Here is a 6,048-nt window from a genome sequence, read left to right as displayed (position 1 = left end):
GGACCAACCCTGTGGTTTTCACCGTGAATCTGGTGAGAATTGCTAGTGGATCATAAGTCCCAGTTCCTCTACTTCTGATCCAGCTTCCTGCTAATGTGTGCTCTGGATGGCAGCATATCATGGCTCAAGTAGTTGGGTCCCTGTCACCCACATGGGAGACCTTGATTGGATTTGGGACTACTGGTTTCAGCTTAGCCAAGCCCTGGCTGTAATGGGCATTCAGGGAGTTGACCAGTGGATGGAAGATCTCTTTTCTTATCTTTTTGCCTTCCAAATAAAATTAAAAGAAAGACATAGGTAAAATTTTAAAAACCAGTGGGCACAGTAACTGATAGTAGTATACCTTTCAATGGCCTGTATTATTGTGGGCATTCATTAATCTCAGCAGTTCTATAATGGCTGCATTATTATAGCTACTTTGAGCAATTGTTATAACTACTTCGAGAGTCAAGGAAACCAATTGTGTCTTTAAAAAAAAAAAAGATTTATTTATTTATTTGAAAGGTAGAGTTACAGAGAGGCAGAGAGAGAAGCTTTCCTTCTGCTGCTTTGCTCCCCAAATGGCTGCAATGGCAGGAGCTGAGCTGATCCAAAGCCAGGATTCAGGAGCTTTTTCTAGGTCTCACATGCAGGTGCAGGACCCCAAGCACTTGGGCCATCTTCCATTGCTTTCCCAGGACATAGCAGAGAGCTGGATCAGAAGAGGAGCAGCCAGGTCTTGAACTGGTGCCCATATGGGATGCCAGCACTGCAGGCGGCAGCTATACCCACTATGCCATAGTGCAGGCCCCTCAATTGTGTCTTAACTGAGGTTACAAAATGAGTAAATGGAAGAGCTATTTACTTGAACTCCAGCCTTCTTCCTTTAAGCCAGTTGCTGTTGCTGCCAAAGCAAAGGCTTTGGTGAGAAGATTGGTTTTGGGGTCATTCTTTTCAGAAATGTAAATAATACTTGCCTTAAGGTAGGACTACTCCAACTGTGTACAGAGCCCTGACCTTTTTTGTAAGACCTCTGCATTTAGGATATAGTTAGATTCTGCCTGGGACATCTACCTCCTGTATCAATGAACCTGCTTCAAATCCCGGTTATTCCACTTCCTATCCACCTTCTTGCTAACTGTGCACCCTAGAAGTCAGCAGGTGATGGCTCAAGTAGTTGGGTCCTTGCCACCCATGTGGGAAACCGGGTTGGAGCTTCAGGCTCCTGGCTTCAGCCTAGTCCAACCCTGGCTGTTGCAAGCATTTGGTGAGCGAGCCAGCAGACAGAAGTGCTGTCCCTCCCTCCTACCCCTCTCCTTTCTCTTACCTTTCAAATAAAATGAAAATAAATCTTTTTTGAAAGGATGATGGGTCCATGAGAGGTATAATGATCTATCAATGATAGTTTAGAACAGTGGACAGAAAGGATACACGTAGGTGTTTACTTATTATCCAGTCCGTGCCCTTGAGGTTTCTTCACAGTAGCCAGATGCCATCTCTCCATTCAGGTTCAGGGTCCACCTCTGTGGATTTCGTCATCAGATGCATCGTCCCTAGCAAACGTCTCCCGACACAAGGAAAGGATAGCAGTGTTCTTGTTCTCACAACGCCAGGGCATTTTGGGTAGATCCTCCCACCCCTCCCACCTGGCAGTCCCGTGTGTCAGCTGTTCCTTCCGTCCTCGTGGTGCTTTCTGACACCTGCGAGTCCCAGTTCCCAGTGGCTCTCAAAGGTTGCTGGTACTGCCCACAAATGCAGAATAGGAATTAGTCTTTTTAAAGATTTGTTTATTTATTTGAAAGGCACAGTTACAGAGAAAAATCTTCCATCCGCTGGTTCACTCCCCCAAATGGCCACAACAGCCAGAGCTGGGCTGATCTGAAGCCAGGAGCGTCTTCTGGGTCTCCCACATGGGTGCAGGGGCCCAAGCACTTGGGTCATCTCCCGTTGCTTTCCAAGGTGAATTAGCAGGGAGCTGGATTGGAAATGGAGCAGCCGGGACTTGAACCTGTGCCCATATGGGATGCCAGCACTGCAGGTGTTGGCTTTACCCACTGTGCCATAGCACTGGCCCCAATTTTATGGTGTAAACACAGAGCAGCCTGCCCTCCAGCCAAGTCTTCTCCTGGACTCTTGCAGTCCCACCTACCTGGGTCAAAGGGCAGGACTGCTTTGGAGGATTATGGTGTGAGCTAAATGAGATCATTAGACCCAGAGTCTGGCACACAATTTATTCTCTGTAAACATCAGCTCCCTTGATCTTTCCAGAAACAGATTGTGGTTTTATTCTTATGAACGTATGAAAACAAAATTGAATGGGAGTGTGCTTGCAGGCTGCTGGTTGAGGGACCCTGTGAAGGCTGCATACCGCACAGGCCAGCATGCCTGGAACACCTACGGGAGAGCTGCCTGCCAGCCAAGGCCCTCAAAACAGATCAGGTGCAGTCAGGTTAGCTCGAGTCTGATCATATAGGACGGGCCTGGCTCAGTGGAAGCTATCGCAGTGCCCAGTAGCAAGAGCAAAGAGGGCAGGGCCTCCAAAGTAATTGCACAAATTCCAGAAGTCTCAGATAAAGCAATGCCTCCCCCCTTAAAGTGATGGAAGAAGGCGTTTCACAGCATGCCAGAGGTCATTGCAGGTGGCTGCATGAGAGCTGGAAGCTCCACACTGAAGGTCACAAAGAGCCGCCGGTCAGTGGCGTGCAAGGTGTAGTGGAAGCAGATCGGCACGCCCCAGCTGGGAGCGCAGAGTCACTGGTTACCACACAACAGCGGAGGGCAGCCGTCCGGAGAGGCAGAAGTTGTCCTGGAAGAGACAGCTTCCACCTTGGAGCCCGAGCCTGTCTGTGGCGTGCTAAAGTACTTAGCTTTCCTTCCATAGAGGCTGTTTCAGAAAAAACAACAAAATAGAATGAAAACATTGCTGACAGAAGAGGATTATCACAGCTAAGCAAAGCTGTTTCTGCCATGCCTCAAGTTGTGTCCCTGTCCCGGAGACACCTCTGTGGTGGCTGGAGAAACGCGTCCCCACTGAGGAGGGTGGAACGAGCTCTGTGCCGGGGCCACATCTGTCCTCCCCACAATGTGACATTGGCCGGCTGCGTCCACGCTGCTCTATTTCTTGTCAGGCATGGTCTCCTTTTCTCATAATGGGAGCCTTGAACTCTGCATCGCTGCTCAGCACGTGGGATGAGGGAGAGGGCCTCACAGGGGTGGTTCTGAACATCAGCTGACTAGAGGATGGCTATCGCTGATCTGTAGAGTCCATGGGAGTAACCCTCAGAGCCCCTTCCTCATTTCCTCTCTCACACTTCCTGTAGATTAACCTTCCAGGTGGACATAACAAAATGAGTTCAATCCAAGATTCTGTTGAGTACTTATGTACTCTGTGCCATGTGTGTTGGGCTACATTTTCATGGTCTGGGAGAGAAAGGCATTTAAATGGAAAATTACTCTTCTGTGTAACAAGTTCAGGGCCATAGCTGTGTCCTAGTAGTCATTGCGTCCCTGACCCCAAGCCAGTGTCTGGCCCATGGCAACCAGACAGGGTAGCATGTACTGAGTGACAACCACATGTCTGCCACGCATTGTGCCAGGTGCCAGCCCTCAATTCTCCACACAATCCTCACAACAACTTTATAAAGTCAGCACTAGTATAATATCAGGTTTTTAAGAAACATTTATTTTACTTATTTGAGAGGCAAGGTTACAGAGAGGGGGCAAGACAGAGAAAGAGGTCTTCCATCCAATGGTTCACTCCCCAAATGGCTGCAGCAGCCAGAGCTGAGCTGATCTGAAGCCAGGAGCCAGGAGCTTCTTCCAGGTCTCCTACATGGGTGTAGGGGCCCAAGCACTTGGGCCATCTTCCATTACTTTCCCAGGCCATCAGCAGGGAACCAGATCAGAAGTGGAGCAGCCAGGATTCTAACTGGAACCCATATGGAATGCCAGTGCCACAGGCAGAGGCCTAACCTACTATGCCACAATGCTGGCCCCTCATGTCAGTTTTAAAGCCTGGCAATTTAAGGGCACACAACAATTAAGTAATATGCTCCAAATCACACAGCTAGTAAGGGATGGAGCTAGGATAAAAATCCTGCAGACTGACTCCATTGCTTCTGCATGATTGTTGAATGAAAGTGAGGGGTAGAAGGTGGGCAAGAAAGAGGGTGTGGGGACAGGTGCAGCGCTCAAGTGGCAGTCTGCCCTAGGTAGGCTGGGTCCACTGGTGGGATGGATTGGTTGTTCTTGGGAGAGGAAGTATAATGGGAACTTCTTATAGGAAGTAGTACTTGAACAGCATCGGTTGCCCAGGGTGGGTTAGGGAGCAGAGTCTAGCTAATCCTTTTGCTTTTGTCCTGGATCCCCCCCCACCCCGCCTGCCACACACACACTTTCTCAAGGGCATTCCTCCGGCAACTGTCTCATCTCTACTGCATCATGAGATTTTTCTCATATTCTAGCCAGCTTATAAACATGCTAAAATATTTCCCAACCTCAAAAAATGCTGTCTTTACCCTTCAGCTATTGCCCCACCCCTCTTTCTCTCTCCCCACCCCTCCCTTCCTTTGTAGCAAAACTCATAAAAATAGTCTCTAGGACTCTGGCTGTTCTCCTCCCATTTTCTCTTAGGTCCCATGAAATCAGAGTTTGCCCACACACACCAGTGAAACAGCTCTTGTCAAAGTCACCTGCGCCTCCATGTTGCCAAGCCTAGCAGGCAATTGTACAGCCACACCTTACCAGGCCACCAGGGGTTGTCACAGTTGGTCCCTTCGTCCTTCTTGCCACATCTCCTTCCCTCCGCAACTGTAACAGCACTCTGTCTCCTGATTAGTTTGCTACCTGCCTGATTGCTCCACTCAGCCTCCTGCTAACTTCTCATCTCCCAAATGCTGACCCTTCGAGGGTGCCCTCCTGCTGGGAGCCATGCATCGGCTTTATGGTAATGCCAGTCCCTCCGGATCAAGTGCAGGCTTGAGGCTCAGAGCCTCCACGTGCTGGCCGCTTGCCTTCATGCCTCGTCATACAGTAGCATCCGTGTACTGCTGCAGAGGACCACACCTGCTTCCTTACCACATCCTCACCAGACCCTGGGAATTAACTCGGTTCCCAGTGTACACGAGGGAGCTGAGAATCACATCTCCCCCCACTTGCCCCAGGTCGCACAGCTGGTCAGCGTCCTCACTGGAAGCTTCTGATTCCAGAAACAACGGCCTTGCCATTCGCGGCCCCCTCTGTGGCTGATTACTCATCTCGGTGAAGCAGGGGAGTGGAGGTCTGGTCCCTTCCCTGGGCTCCCCGCTGTCCCCGTGGGTGTCCCCTGACAGGCAGCGGCTTGCACCCGTCACGTTCACAGGACAAAGGGTGCTCTTACTGGTTGCAGAGTTTCCTCTCGCCAGACGAAAGGCCAGCTGTGAGGTCCAGGAGAACAAGGGCCGAATGATTGGATCAGACATCTGCGAGGCCTCCTGGCATTTGGAGCGGGAGTGCCTGAGAGAAACTAAGTATGCTGGCCTGAGGGAGTTGGCGACAGTCATTCTTGGTGGTTCTGACCGCACAGTGCCCCAGAGGTCCCAGCCTGCTGGATGACTCAGAGTCCCCAACACTCCCCCTATTCTTCTCTCACTGGGATACGCAGGAGGCCATTTCCAAGGCATTTTAATTTGGTAATCACTCGACGGCAGGGCCCACTGTGCCCAGTTGTGCGTGTTAGAAGCCACTGTTGCTTGCGGGGTGAAGGGTTGATTGAAAGCTCTTCCTGCTGGCTCTGCCCTGTCCCCTGCCTTCCCTGCTGGGTTCTGGCTTCCCTGTGCTCCCCGCTGGATGATCTGAACCCATGAACCCTGGACCATCCACAGCCCTGAACCTGTAAGCACCTCACTAGGAGTCCACCCGCAAGCACTAGAGACAGGAAAGATGTGGTCAAAGTGTTGGCTTGTGTCATACATTTATCTCCGCCATGCTCTGTGTTAAGAAGGGCAGCTGCCACCTGTCTTTCGACTTCTTTATGAAACTTTCTGGGACTCTGAAAGGCCGACGGGCAGACGGTGGGCAATGGGGGACAGG

General features: G+C 50.6%; 1 protein-coding gene across 12 annotated transcripts in view; it reads left to right on the top strand.

Moving 5' to 3' along the window:
- The window catches only part of ST3GAL3 (ST3 beta-galactoside alpha-2,3-sialyltransferase 3), a 230,221-nt gene that overhangs the window by 134,397 nt on the left and 89,776 nt on the right, over positions 1-6,048 (top strand). The gene's annotated exons all lie outside the window — the stretch shown is intronic.

This window comes from Oryctolagus cuniculus, chromosome 7 (assembly GCF_964237555.1).
Source record: "Oryctolagus cuniculus chromosome 7, mOryCun1.1, whole genome shotgun sequence".
Taxonomy (NCBI): Eukaryota; Metazoa; Chordata; class Mammalia; order Lagomorpha; family Leporidae; genus Oryctolagus; species Oryctolagus cuniculus.
Note: the sequence above shows the minus strand (reverse complement) of the source record. Positions and strands in the feature narration are given on the sequence as shown.